Below are 15,021 nucleotides of genomic sequence, written 5' to 3' on the forward strand. Positions count from 1 at the left end.
TTTTGTTTGTTCTAAACTACCTACATTCCGTCTTTCTTTGTTGTTTCCAGAACTGTGGTGCCTCATCCAGGACGCAAGTAGCGTTACTAACTCTAGATGTTACAGCACCATGACAATAAATAATACTAACTTTACATTTATGTAAGATAATGGGAAGCTTTCAGCACTAATGCCTAAATCTGCAAAAATGAAATGAGTTAGAATCGCTGGATTCTATCTCTAGATTTTCTGATACCTACACCTTTTCCAAACCTAAACCCTTTCTGTGAGCTTCCAAAACATTTCTCTGTTCTGATATTTGACTTTCAAATCTTTTATACACTTGAATTCACAAATGGAAACTCCAATACCATTTATTATATTGTTTGAACAATTGATATTCCTTTCTTTCACAAGCATTCAACTTGTCAACTTTTTTATTCATGGGATGTGAGTGTCACTGGCAAAGCCAACATTTGTTCTCTAATTATCCTTGAGAAGGTGGTGGTGTGCCTCCAACTTAAACTGCTGCAGTCCATATGGCGTACACTCACATTGCTGTTAGGGTGGGAGTTCCAAGTTTTTGACTGAGTGACATTGAAGGAACGGTGATATAATTCCAGGTCAAGATGGTGTGGGGCTTGCAGGGAAACTTGCAGGTGCTGGTGTTCTCATGTCTGCTCTGTTTCTCCCAAGTGGTAGAGGTCACCAGTTTGGAAGGTGGTGTTGAAGGAGACTTGTTGAGTTGCTGCAATGGATCTTGTATATGGTACACACTGTTGCCATTACGCGCCAATGATTGGGAGATGAATATTTAAGGTGGTGGATGGGATGCTGATCAACGGGCTGCTTTATCCTGGATGATGTTGAGCTTCTGAGTGTGAAGCTACAATTGTCCAGGCAAGTGGAGAATTTTCCTTCACATTCCTGACTGTTAGATAGTGGACAGGCTTTGAGGAGTCATGAGGTGAGTTACTTTTCAGAATTCCCAGCCTCTGACCTGCTCTTGTAGCCACAGTATTTATAAGAACATAGGATTGGATTGGATTTGTTTATTGTCACGTGTATCGAGGTACAGTGAAAAGTATTTTTCTGCGTGCAGCTCAAACAGATCACTTAGTACAAGAAAAGAAAATGCGTAAAGATAGATAGATAGAGAAATACAGCACAGAACAGGCCCTTCGGCCCACGATGTTGCGCCAAACTTTTGTCCTAGGTTAATCATAGAATTTTGGACAATTTTTCACGGCCAATCCACCCAACCTGCACATCTTTGGACTGTGGGAGGAAACCGGAGTACCCGGAGGAAACCCACGCACACACGTGGAGGATGTGCAGACTCCACACACACAGTGACCCAAGTCGAAATCGAACTTGGGACCCTGGAGCTGTGAAGCAATTATGCTATCCACAATGCTACCGTGCTGCCCTTAAGAAGTTAATCTACACTCCATTATTCTACCCTAATCCATGTACCTATCCAATAGCCGCTTGAAGGTCCGTAACGTTTCCGACTCAACTACTTCCACAGGCAGTGCATTCCATGCCCCCACTACTCTCTGGGTAAAGAACCTACCTCTGACATCCCCTCTATATCTTCCACCATTTATCTTAAATTTATGTCCCCTTGTAATGGTGTGTTCCACCCGGGTAAAAAGTCTCTGACTGTCTACTCTATCTATTCCCCTAATCATCTTATAAACCTCTATCAAGTCGCCCCTCATCCTTCTCTGTTCTAATGAGAAAAGGCCTAGCACCCTCAACCTTTCCTCGTATGACCTAGTCTCCATTCCAGGCAACATTCTGGTAAATCTCCTTTGCACCTTTTCCAAAGCTTCCACATCCTTCCTAAAATGAGGCGACCAGAACTGCACACAGTACTCCAAATGTGGCCTGACCAAGGTTTTGTACAGCTGCATCTCACGGCTCTTAAATCCAATCCCTCTGCTAATGAATACTAGCACACCATAGGCCTTCTTCACAGCTCTATCGACTTGAGTGGCAACTTTCAAAGATCTATGAACATAGACTCCAAGATCTCTCTGCTCCTCCACATTGCCAAGAACCCTACCGTTAACCCTGTATTCCGCATTCATATTTGTCCTTCCAAAATGGACAACCTCACACTTGTCAGGGTTAAACTCCATCTGCCACTTCTCAGCCCAGCTCTGCATTCTATCTATGTCTCTTTGAAGCCGACAACAGCCCTCCTCACTATCCACAACTCCACCAATCTTTGTATCATCTGCAAATTTACTGACCCACCCTTCAACTCCCTCATCCAAGTCGTTAATGAAAATCACAAACAGCAGAGGACCAGAACTGATCCCTGCGGTACGCCACTGATAACTGGGCTCCAGGCTGAATATTTGCCATCCACCACCACTCTCTGTCTTCTATCGGTTAGCCAGTTTGTTATCCAACTGGCCAAATTTCCCACTATCCCATGCCTCCTTACTTTCTGCACAAGCCTACAATGGGGAACCTTATCAAATGCCTTACTAAAATCCATGTACACTACATCCACTGCTTTACCTTCATCCACATGCTTGGTCACCTCCTCAAAGAAGTCAATAAGACTTGTAAGGCAAGACCTACCCCCTCACAAATCCGTGCTGACTATCCCTAATCAAGCAGTGCCTTTCCAGATGCTCAGAAATCCTATCCCTCAGTACCCTTTCCATTACTTTGCCTACCTCCGTAGTAAGACTAACTGGCCTGTAATTCCCAGGGTTATCGCTATTCCCTTTTTTGAACAGGGGCACGACATTCGCCACTCTCCAATCCTCTGGTACCACCCTTGTTGACAGCGAGGACGAAAAGATCATTGCCAACGGCTCTGCAATTTCATTTCTTGCTTCCCATAGAATCCTTGGATGTATCCCGTCAGGCCCGGGGGACCTGTCTATCCTCAAGTTTTTCAAAACGCACAACACATCTTCCTTCCTGACAAGTATCTCCTCGAGCTTATCAGTCTGTTTCACGCTGTCCTCTCCAACAATATGGCCCCTCTCGTTTGTAAATACTGAAGAAAAATACTTGTTCAAGACCTCTCCTATCTCTTCAGACTCTATACACAATCTCCCGCTACTGTCCTTGATCGGACCTACCCTCGCTCTAGTCATTCTCATATTTCTCACATATGTGTAAAAGGCCTTGGGGTTTTCCTTGATCCTACCTGCCAAAGATTTTTTCATGCCCTCTCTTAGCTCTCCTAATCTCTTTCTTCAGTCCCTCCTGGCTATCTTGTATCCCTCCAGCGCCCTGTCTGAATCTGTTTCTTTAGCCTTACATAAGTTTCCTTCTTCTCTTAACAGGACATTCAACCTCTCTTGTCAACCATGGTTCCCTCACTCGACCATCTCTTCCCTGCCTGACAGGGACATACATATCAAAGACATGCAGTACCTGTTCCTTGAACAAGTTCCACATTTCACTTGTGTCCTTCCCTAACAGCCTATGTTCCCAACTTCTGCACTTCAATTCTTGTCTGACAGCATTGTATTTACCCTTCCCCAATTATAAACCTTGCCCTGTTGCACGCACCTATCCCTCTCCATAACTAAAGTGAAAGTCACAGAATTGTGGTCACTACCTCCAAAATGCTCCCCCACTAACAAATCTATCACCTGCCCTGGTTCATTACCAAGTACTAAATCCAATATGGCCTCCCCTCTGGTTGGACAATCTACATACTGTGTTAGAAAGCTTCCTGGACACACTGCACAAACACTACCCATCCAAACTATTTGATCTAAAGCGTTTCCACTCAATGTTTGGGAAGTTGAAGTCACCCATGACTACTACCCTGTGACTTCTGCACCTTTCCAAAATCTGTTTCCCAATCTGTTCCTCCACATCTCTGCTGCTATTGGGGGGCCTATAGAAAACTCCCAACAAGGTGACTGCTCCTTTCCTATTTCTGACTTCAACCCATATACCTCAGTAGGCAGATCCCCCTCGAACTGCCTTCTGCAGCTGTTATACTATCTGTAATTAACAATGCCACCACCCCCCCCCCCCCCCCACCTCTTTTACCATTCTCCCTAATCTTGTTGAAACATCTATAACCAGGGACCTCCAACAACCATTTCTGCCCCTCTTCTATCCACGTTTCCGTGATGGCCACCACATCGTAGTCCCAAGTACCGATCCATGCCTTAAGTTCACCCACCTTATTCCTGATGCTTCTTGCATTAAAGTATACATACTTCAACCCATCTTGCCTGCAGTACTCTCCTTTGTCAGTGTTACCTTCCCCACTGCATCACTACGTGCTTTGGCGTCAGAATATCAGCTTCCTTAGTTGCTAGACTACAGATCCGGATCCCATTCCCCTGCCAAATTAGTTTAAACCCTCCCGAAGAGTACTAGAAAACCTCCCCCCCCAGGATATTGGTGCCCCTCTGGTTCAGATGCAACCCGTCCTGCTTGTACAGGTCCCACCTTCCCCAGAATGCGGTCCAATTATCCAAATACCTGAAGCCCTCCCTCCTACACCATTCCTGCAGCCACGTGTTCAACTGCACTCTCTCCCTATTCCTAGCCTCACTATCACTAAAAGGGGAACATAAGGTATACAATGGAAAGACACTGACATCGGGTGAAGCATACAGGAGTGTAGTATTAATCAGATCAGTCCTAAGCAGGTCGTTTCAGAGTCTGGTAACTGCGGGGAAGAAACTGTTTTTTTGAATCTGTTAGTCCGTGTTCTCCTGCCCAATGGAGGAATTTGGAAGAGTGAGTAAGCCCATCCATTGACTCCATTTACACCTCCTGCTGCCTGGGGAAAGCGGGCAGCATAATCAAAGACCCCTCCCACCCAGCTTACTCTTCCAACTTCTTCCATCGGGCAGGAGATACAAAAGTCTGAGAACCTGCACAAAGAACAAAGAAAAATTACAGCACAGGAACAGGCCCTTCGGCCCTCCAAGCCTGAGCCGATCCAGATCCTCTATCTAAAACTGTCACCTATTTTCTAAGGATCTGTATCCCTCTGCTCCCTGCCCATTCATATATCTGTCTAGATACATCTTAAACGACGCTATCATGCCCGCCTCTGCCACCTCTGCCGGCAATGCGTTCCAGGCACCCACCACCCTCTGCGTAAAGAACTTTCCACGCATATCTCCCTTAAACTTTTCCCCTCTCACCTTGAACTCATGACCCCTAGTAATTGAGTCCCCCACTCTGGGGAAAAAGCTTCTTGCTATCCACCCTGTCTATGCCTCTCATGATTTTGCAGACCTCAATGAGGTCCCCCCTCAACCTCCATCTTTCTAATGAAAATAATCCTAAAATAAGCTACTCAACCTCTCTTCATAGTTAGCCCCCTCCATACCAGGCAACATCCTGGTGAACCTCCTCTGCACTTTCTCCAAAGCATCCACATCCTTTTGGTAATGTGGCGACCAGAACCGTACGCAGTATTCCAAATGTGGCCGAACCAAAGTCTTATACAACTGTAACATGACCTGCCAACTCTTGTACTCAATACCTCTTCCAATGAAGGAAAGCATGCCATATGCCTTCTTGACCACTCTGTCGACCTGCACAGCCACCTTCAGGGTACAATGGACCTGAACACACAGATCTCTCTGTACATCAATTTTCCCCAGGGCTTTTTCATTTTTCGTATAGTTCGCTCTTGAATTGGATCTTCCAAAGTGCATCACCTCGCATTTGCCTGGATTGAAAACCATCTGCCATTTCTCCGCCCAACTCTCCAATCTATCTATATTCTGCTGTATTTTGTGATAGTCCCCTTCAGTATCTGCTACTCCACCAATCTTAGTGTCATCTGCAAACTTGCTAATCAGAGCACCTATACCTTCCTCCAGATCATTTATGTATATCACAAACAACAGTGGTCCCAGCACGGATCCCTGTGGATCACCACTGGTCACAGTTCTCCATTTTGAGCAACCCCCTTCCACTACTACTCTGTCTCCTGTTGCCCAGCCAGTTCTTTATCCATCTAGCTAGTATACCCTGGACCCCATGAGACTTCACTTTCTCCATCAGCCTACCATGGGGAACCTTATGCCTTACTGAAGTCCATGTATATGACATCTACAGCCCTTCCCTCATCAATCAACTTTGTCACTTCCTCAAAGAATTCTATTAAGTTGGTAAGACATGAACAGACTCAAAAACAGCTTCTTCCCCGCTGTTACCAGACTCCTAAACGACCCTCTTATGAACTGTCCTCATTAACATTACATCCCTGTATGCTTCACCCGATGCCAGTGTTATGTAGTTACATTGTGTACCTTGTGTTGTCCTATAATGTATTTTCTTTTATTTCTTTTCATTTTCATGTACTTGATCTGTTGAGCTGCTTGCAGAAACATACTTTTCACTGTACCTCGGTACACGTGACAATTATCAAAAATCCATCCAATAAGTCAAGTGAGAGGGGTCTTTGATTATACTGCTTACTTTCCCAAGGCAATTGGAGGTATAGAGTCACTGGATGGGAGATGGGTTTGTGTAATTGACTGGGCGATGTTCATGTACCAGCCTCTCCGAAACAGGCAACGGAATGTGACGACTAGGGGCTTTTCACAGTAACTTCATTTGAAGCCTACTTGTGACAATAAGCGATTTTCATTTCATTTCACGACTTCTTACGGTCTTGGGGGCCAAGCAGTTGCCAAGCAGGTTGTGATGCAGCCAGATAGGATGCTTTCTATGGTGCACCTTTAAAAGTTTAAGAGAAGGCCATATGGCCCCTGAATCCTAATCTGATTTTTATGACCTCCACTTTCTTGCCTGTTCCCCATTAACTGTTGACTCCCTTACAGTTCAGCTTTGAATATATTCAACTACTCTGCTTCCACAACTTTCTGGGGCAGCAAATTCCATAGATTCACAACCCTCTGAGAGAAGAAATTCCTCCTGACCTCCTTCTTAAATAGGTGTCCCCTTATTTTAAAACTATGTCTCCTATTTCTAGATTCCCCAACCAGGGGAAAGGTGCTCTCAGCATTTACCCTGTCAAACCCCCATTTTTTAAAACTTCAATAATTATAGGCCCAACTTTATATCATCCCAGGAATCATACCAGTGTACCTTCTCTGTACTACCTCCACTGCAAGCACATTCCTCTGAATAAAGAAGCCAACATTGTATGCAGTAGCTATGATCCCAACAATGCCCTGTACAGCTGTACCATGACTTCCCCATTTTTATATTCCACCCCTGGCAACTGGTGCCAATATTCCATTTTCCTTTCTAATTACTTGCTGAACCTTCATACTGGCATTTAGCATTTTTTGTATGAGGACACCTAGATCTATCTGTACTACGGTGGTCTGTGATCTCTTTGTTTTTCTATCCTTGCTTTTCCATCCTTCCTACCAAAGTAACTTCACATTTTCCCACACTTTTGTCTGCATGGGTCTCATCCCCACAACCCAATCCTCGTGCATAAATCACAAAAAGCTAGCAAGCAGGCTCAGCAGGTAATAGGGAAGGCAAATGCATTATTAGTTATTTCAAACGGAATTAAACTATACAAAGCACTAGTTAGATCACACCTGGAGCACTGAGCAGTGTTGGTCCACTTATCCAAGGAAAGATATACTGGCATTGGAGACAGTCCAGCGAAGGTTTGTTAGGTCGACCCTGGGAATGGAGAGATTTTCATATGAGGAGAGGTTGAGTTGGTTGGGCCTGCACTGATTAGAGTTTCGAAGAATGCGAGGTGACCTTATTGAGACAGATTGGATTCTCCGGGGGCTTGACAGGGTGGATGCTAAGAGGTTATTTCCCTTTGTGGGAGAGGCTAGGATCAAGAGGGCATAATCTCAGTACGGGGTTGCTCATTTAAGACAGACGAGGAATTTCTTCTCTGAGGGTAGTGACTCTGGAACTCTTTATCGCAGAGGGATGTAGAGGCTGGACCCTAACCTGAAAACATTAGATTTTCATGAAGCTTTAACAGTTATACAGTATTAAAACACAGGAATAATAATAAACAATTTTACATATTCAAATGCTGTATCTTCCATGTTTGCAACCTCCCCAAGTATTGTACTTTAAAAAAATAAATTTAGAGTAGCCAATTCTTTTTCTTTTCCAATTAAGGGGCAATTTAGCGTGGCCAATCCACCTAACCAGCACATCTTTGGATTGTTGGGGTGAAACCCACACAGACAGGTGGAGAATATGCAAACTCCACACAGACAGTGACCCAGGTCCAGGATTCAAACCCGGGTCCTCAGTGCTGCAGTCCCAGTGCTAACCACTGCACCTCATGCCACCCTGTATTGTACTAAGTTGATGCCGTGAGTTGCTTGGTTTTGCTGAAAACATTTCTGGATAACTGGTGTTATGATTAGAGAGGTTATAGTGCAATTGTTTTAAGCTCCTCCCTCCCTTTTCCCTGATTTTCTATTGTGATATTTGTTCAAAGTCTCCGCCATTTCCTTGTTTTCCATAATTGATATTCCAGGGTCACCTCAGACCAATGTTTACTTTAGCTATTCTCTTGTATGCTTGAAGCTTTATGTCTGTTTTTATATTTGTTCCTAGTTTATTCTAATCTGTTTTTCCCTTTTTTATTTGCACTTTGGTTTCTGAATTTTTCCCAATCTTCTGGTATACCATATAGCTTTAACATGTCACACCTTTTCTTTCAGTTTAATACCATTCTTAACTGATTTAACCACAGCCTCTCATAGATCCTTTCTTTCTCCGTGGGATATATATCTGTTGAGAATTCTGAGGTAACTCCTTGTGTACAAAATCATGCAGGCTTTTACCAGAGGAGATGGGGAGAAACTGTTCCCATTGTCAGAAGGGCCAAGAAACAGAGCACACTTTAAAATAAAGTAAACTGGCAACAGAATCAGAGGTAATATGAGGAAAAACAGTTTTATACAAAGTATTTATGATGTAGAATGCACTGCTGAAGAGTGCAGATGTAATTATAACTGGATAATAACCTGGAGAGAAATTTGCAGGGCGGCGGTAAAAGACAGAGGAATGGAACTACCCAAGTTGCTCTTGCGGAGACCCACATGACAGGATATATAGTCTCCTCCAGTGCTGTAACCATTTTTAGGATGGAAAGCTGGCACTAATTCTTGACTTGCATTTTCCCAGTCCACTTTAGCCAACTATTTTTTTCATACCTTTTGTAATTGCCTTCACTCCAGTTTAAGACACTAGTTTCAGATCCAGGTTTCTCATCCTGAAACTGAATGTGAGATTCAACATATCATGACCACTTTTCCCAGCAGATCCCTTATTATGAGATTATTAATTAATCCTGTCTCAATACACATTGCCAGATCTAAAATAGCCTGTCCCCTGGTTGGTTCCACATGTATTTTTCGAAGAAATTGTCCTGAATACACTAACTGACTTTCTCTTGTTTTTTTTCTTATCTCCACTCAAACTGTTTCTACATATTGATCTTCTGAGCCAAGATCATTTCTCACTACTATATTGATCTCCTTGTTTAACTGAGCTCCTCCACCTACTTTTCCTTTCTGCCTATTGTTCTCAAATGTTGAGTATCCCAAAATATTTATTTCCAGCTTGTAATCATCCCTCTATACTTACGATCAGATCATACTTATTTATATATATTTCTATTTGTGCTCGCCCAGTTAAGACTCTGATCGCTGGTAACCTTCACAGATGTTGATAGTTCAAAGATCAGCGATGGTTGTTGCAGTTGAACATAAGCGGAGGTGGCTAGATTCTCTCCTATTGCTGATGCCCATTCATTGCCTGGCACTTTGTGGCGTGAATATTACTTGACATTCATCAACCAAAACCTGAATGTTGTCCAGGCAGTATCTGAGCATATGTGAATGGGATTGAACATTATAAAATGAACAGTGAGCATGTCCTGATCTTATGATAGACAAAATGCCAATGATTAATTCGCTGAAGGTGGTTTAGCTAAGACACTATCTTGGGGAACTCCCGCAGCAGTGTTCTGGGGCTAAGATGATTGATTTCAACTGAAACCATTTTCCTTGAATGCTGCAACCACTGGAGTTTCCCCCAATTCCCATTGATTAATTTTGCTTGACTCTTTGATGCCAAGGTTAATCACTCCCATCTCATCTCTGAAATTCAGCTCTTTTTGTCCATGTTCAGACCGACGCTGTAACAAATTCTAGAACAGAGTGGCCCTGGCAGAGTCAGTCTAGTTCACTTGGAGCAGTTGTCTGGTACTCATGGTCATTTTAATTAGTTAATGAAAAGTCTGGCTGCTGCCAAACTGCTCCATTCCCTTCCTTTCCATGCTCTCAGATTACTATAATCAAGACAGTAAACAAGATAAAAATAGTCTTCCATGGAGTCACTTCCAGGCTAGACAGCATGACACTTTTATCCAATTACCCGGACGGACCTGTGTTCTGTGCTTGGCTCCCTGTGGTAGATTTGACTATACCGAAGGAAGCATGTCTCTCTTAACTCCTTCCCTGAGTGGACACATCTGTCACGAGGAGTTTGGATCCTTTACACTCCATTCCAATATAGTGCATGGCAGTTCCTATAAAAGATATGATTGTACAGTTGGAGAAACAGAGGAAATATTGCCAGTGCTCTGTCTGGTTCTGCTGGACAAGTTAAGCTGAATGAGCTCCAGTAAAGCCTTTCTGTAATTGGCGGCAGTGCCCATTGCTCTTATTAATCTATGTCTACAGTCTTTGATCTAGCGTAAATGCACTGTATCCGTATGGAAGAAGAGTGTATGCACTTTATATTGGGCTTTCCAGAATTCTACAACATGGATTTCTTAGTATCCTGATTTGACCAATATTAAAAATGATATTAATTTCTATGTACAAGGCAACTAGCTAGCCATCATAAAATTAACTTTGTAAATAAATCGCCCATGTATAGTTTGAAGATAAAGAAACCCAGCTGTTGAGATTTTTTAAATTATAATTTTAATTATGAAAATGTCTGAAAGTTTGACTGCAGAAATCTGTTTCAGCATGCAGTAAAGAAATATTAGTCCATCTCCTTCCCCTTGGTTTTTCGGTGTTTTAAGTAAGCATGCAACAGTTTAGTATATGGAATACACTTTATTCATGTGGTAAAGATGATTAGTCCATAGTACAAAAGGTCATAATTTGATTTCTTTCTCATCTCCAACCAGGAGACTTAACCTTGCACATTCACTGTTCAGAACAAAGCATTGTTTCTTTGCTGTAAGAATGGTATTAAATGCATAGACAGACCTTCAGGCTGCTAACTCTAGCGATATTTCAAAACGAGATAATTCTGCATAATCACTCATGGATTTTTAATGTAGCTTGCACATCCTTGCATTCCAGGTGATAAGCAAGCATCTGCAGAGTGGAATCGTACCCTTTGTGTCCTCTTCTGTGTTTTATAGGTATTCCGTTGATCCGCTGACTAATAGTGGTGACTTTAGTTTAATTTGATTATTAACTTTCAACCCCCCCCAACAAGAAGTAAGATTTGATTCACGAGTGTGGGCTGAATTTGGATTTTTACAGTAACTTTTTTTTCCTTTTTTAAAATAAATTTAGAGTGCCCAATTCATTTTTTCCAATTAAGGGACAGTTTAGCGTGACCAATCCACCTACCTACTTTTGGGTTGTGGGGGCGTAACCCACGCAAACACGGGGAGAATGTGCAAACTCCACAAGGACCAGTGACCCAGAGTCGGGATCGAACCTGGGATCTCGGCACCGTGAGGCAGCAGTGCTAACCACTATGCCACCGTGCTGCCCCACAGTAACGTCATTGCAGTGTTAATGTAAGCCTACTTGTGAGACTAATAAAGGTGATGATTAATTTGAATCTAGATTCCAGAGGTGAAAGATCATCTTTCTTTTCTGCACTACGAAATAGCTTCCAATTTCATTTAATGTTAACTATGTACTGTGAGCGTATTAGGATGCAAGAATTTCCTCAATGGTAAGCTCCAGATACTGGTTATGCTATCAGGAAGGAAATAGTGAAAAATAATAAGGCAAACATACTTTATAGTACCAGCTGATGGCAGCAGTGAGCTATTTATCTCCATCCTCAGCCGCATCAACTATTATTTAACATACATTTATTTTCAAAATTAAGTTCCTATTCCCATTCCTAATTGTCCTTCAGAAGGTGGTGGTGAGCTGCCACCTTGAGTCACTGCAGTCCATCTGTTGCAGGTATACTCAGTGCTATTTTGGAGAGAGCTCCAGGATTTTCAACCAACAATAGCGAAGGAATGGCAATGTAGTTCCAAGTCAGGATGGTATGTGACTTGGAGAAGATGTAGACGCATAGCTGCCCTTGTCCTTCCAGGTGGTAGAGGTCCCAGGTTGGGAAGGTGCTGTCCAAGGAGGCTTAGTGAATTGCCACAGTGCATTGTGTACATGGTGCACACTGCTGCCATAGTAAATCGGTGGTGGAGAGAACGAATGTTTAAAGTGGGCTGCTTTGTCATGGATGTTGTTGATTGATTTTGTTTCAGCTGTACTCACAGGCAAGTGGAAAGTATTCCATCACGCTCCTTACTTGAACCTTTGTAGACGGTGGAGAGACTTTGGGAAGACATTCGGCTGGATTCTGTATCCAGCAGGAGGTGACCAGGGGATGGGCCGTGGTGTCCCCGGGACCAGGGCGGTGTCCAGGCATGGACCGCCATTGCCGCGGTCAACAAGGCAGCCATCCTGTTGTGAACCCCAATGACCGCCCACTGAGGCCAGTAGTTGCGCAGAGTGACACTGGCCATATGGGTGCACCCACTCCTGATCTCTTATTTCCCCCCCCCAATCTCCAACCCTTCCCGCCACCCCACCAACCCCCTGGAACCACTCCCTCCGCCCCACCAACCACCCCGTCCCCACCCACAACTGGATGCCACCTGCCGGCGGGTCATCATGCGACCCATCCAAGGGCAACACCCAAGGTACCCCCTACAGGAGGGAGCTGGACAAGGGCCGCAGAACGTACCTCTGGCGTTGGTAGCGCCAGCCACTGATACCCTGCCGGCAGAGATGGGTGCTTGGGCCACAAGATGGGGGGTGGGGGTGGGAGAGGGAGGGGGGAGCGAATGGGACATGCGGGGGCAGGAGCTGCAAGCAGGCCAGGGCCATCATGTAGGCTGTTGGACCTGATTAGGCACAGGTCCTAATGCTAACGTGCCTGTCTTTCATCTCATTGGGCTTTGGAAATTCAACCAGGAATGGTTGGATTGAATCCTAGCCGCTGCAGCCCTGGCCCAATGCACTGAGGCTGTACGAGCAGGAGCTACTCTGGGAGGAACCTGCAGGAGCGGTGCCTATCCCAGAGGAAAAGGAGCCAGCTGGTGAGTAGCTGGGCGAGCCAACGGGCCAAGGAGGTGGTGGAAAGGAGGTGCTGCATCAGGCTTTGTGTGTACCGGCATGCCTGCCATTCGGGGCCCTGCCGGACCTGGCGTGCCGTTGAAGACTCCGACTGAGCAGCGGGACCGTGTGACATATTTGCCTCATCATGGCGCAACTGGAATCGTGAGGGTACGGGTGAATGACACCCTTTCCCGGTGGCCGTCAATGTGACGGTCGCCCTGAACAGTTACTCCACAGGGTCCTTCCAAGTGCCGAGTGGCTACCTCTTTGGGATTTCTCAGACCTCGATGCACTGATGCATGTGCGCCGTAACAGAGGGCCTGTGTGCTCGGTTGACAAAATATATAAAATTCAATGCGGACCGAGCCCACCAGGATGCCTGGGCAGTGGGGTTCGCCACAATCACTGGGGTGCCCCAGGTCCAGAGGGTGATCGATGGGATGCATATTCCCCCTATAAGCAGTGGCTTATGACATGCCAGTGGCTTTCACAAGCCAAAAAGAGCTCCACTCTGAATATGCATGTGTGTGACCATGAGCTGCACATTATGCACGTTTGTGGCGAATACTCTGAAGAGTCATGAATGGTACTGAACATTGTACAATCAGCATAGAAACCTTCCCACTTCTTTTTTTTAATAATTTTTTTTCCAATTGAGGGGCAATTTAGCATGGCCAATACACCTAACCTGCACATCTTTTAGGCTTGGGGGGGGGGGGGGGGGGGGGATCCCACGCAGACATGGGGAGAATGTGCAAACTCCACACGGACAGTGACCCAGGGCCGTGATTTTAACCTGGATCCTCAGCGCCATAGTCCCAGTGCTAACCACTGTGCCACTATACTGCCCTCTCCCCACTTCCAACCTTATGATGGGAGGCCATTAATGAAACAGCTGAAGATGATTGGCCCTAGGGCACTACCCTGAGGAACACCTGCAGTGATAGCATGGAACTGTGATGCTTGACCTCCAGCAACCACAGCCATCTTCCTTTCTACTGGGCATGAACCATAGAACCCCTGCAGTGCAGAAGGAGGCCATTCGGCAATTCGTGTCTGTACCGAACCTCCGAAAAAGCTCCCTGCCCAATCCAATTTTCCTGCCTTACCCGTGTAAACTTTTGGACATGGGGCAATTTATTGTGGCCAATCCACCTAACCTGTATATGTTTGGACAGTGGGAGAAAACAGGAGCACCCAGAGGAAGCCCACGCAGACACGGAAGGAGTGTGCAAAGTCCAAAGACGTGCAGGTTAGGCGGATTAGACATGCTAAGTTGCCCTTAGTGTCCAAAAATATTAGGCGGACTTATTGGGTTACTGGGGTAGGGTGGAAGTGAGGGCTTAAAGTGGGTCGGTGCAGACTCGATGGGCCGAATGGCCTCCTTCTGCACTGTATGTTCTATGTTGCACACAGTCGCCCAAGGTTGAAATCGAACCTGGGTACCTGGTGCTCCAAGGAAGCAATGATAACTGCTGTGCCACCGTGCCACCCATGGGCATAGAGTCAACATCATTTGCAGGATCAGGGAGGCCCAGAATCTGCCTGCTCCTCACGCCGCAGTCCTCACAGCACCTCAAATGGCTACATCGAAATATTGCGACACATGGAATTCTTTCTCTTCCCCCCTATCTCCACAAGCTCTGCCAGTGCAACTGCAGCCCACAAAACGGACAAAAATAATAGGTCCAGTGGTGCAGAACCCACTTGCATGCACAGGCGT

The 15,021-nt window shown here is 45.0% G+C and overlaps 1 protein-coding gene across 7 annotated transcripts in view; it reads left to right on the forward strand.

Annotated features, from left to right (window-relative positions):
* Positions 1-15,021, forward strand: part of polg2 (polymerase (DNA directed), gamma 2, accessory subunit) — a 73,213-nt gene that overhangs the window by 15,258 nt on the left and 42,934 nt on the right. The gene's annotated exons all lie outside the window — the stretch shown is intronic.

The sequence above is a fragment of the Scyliorhinus canicula genome, chromosome 18 (assembly GCF_902713615.1).
Source record: "Scyliorhinus canicula chromosome 18, sScyCan1.1, whole genome shotgun sequence".
Classification (NCBI taxonomy): domain Eukaryota; kingdom Metazoa; phylum Chordata; class Chondrichthyes; order Carcharhiniformes; family Scyliorhinidae; genus Scyliorhinus; species Scyliorhinus canicula.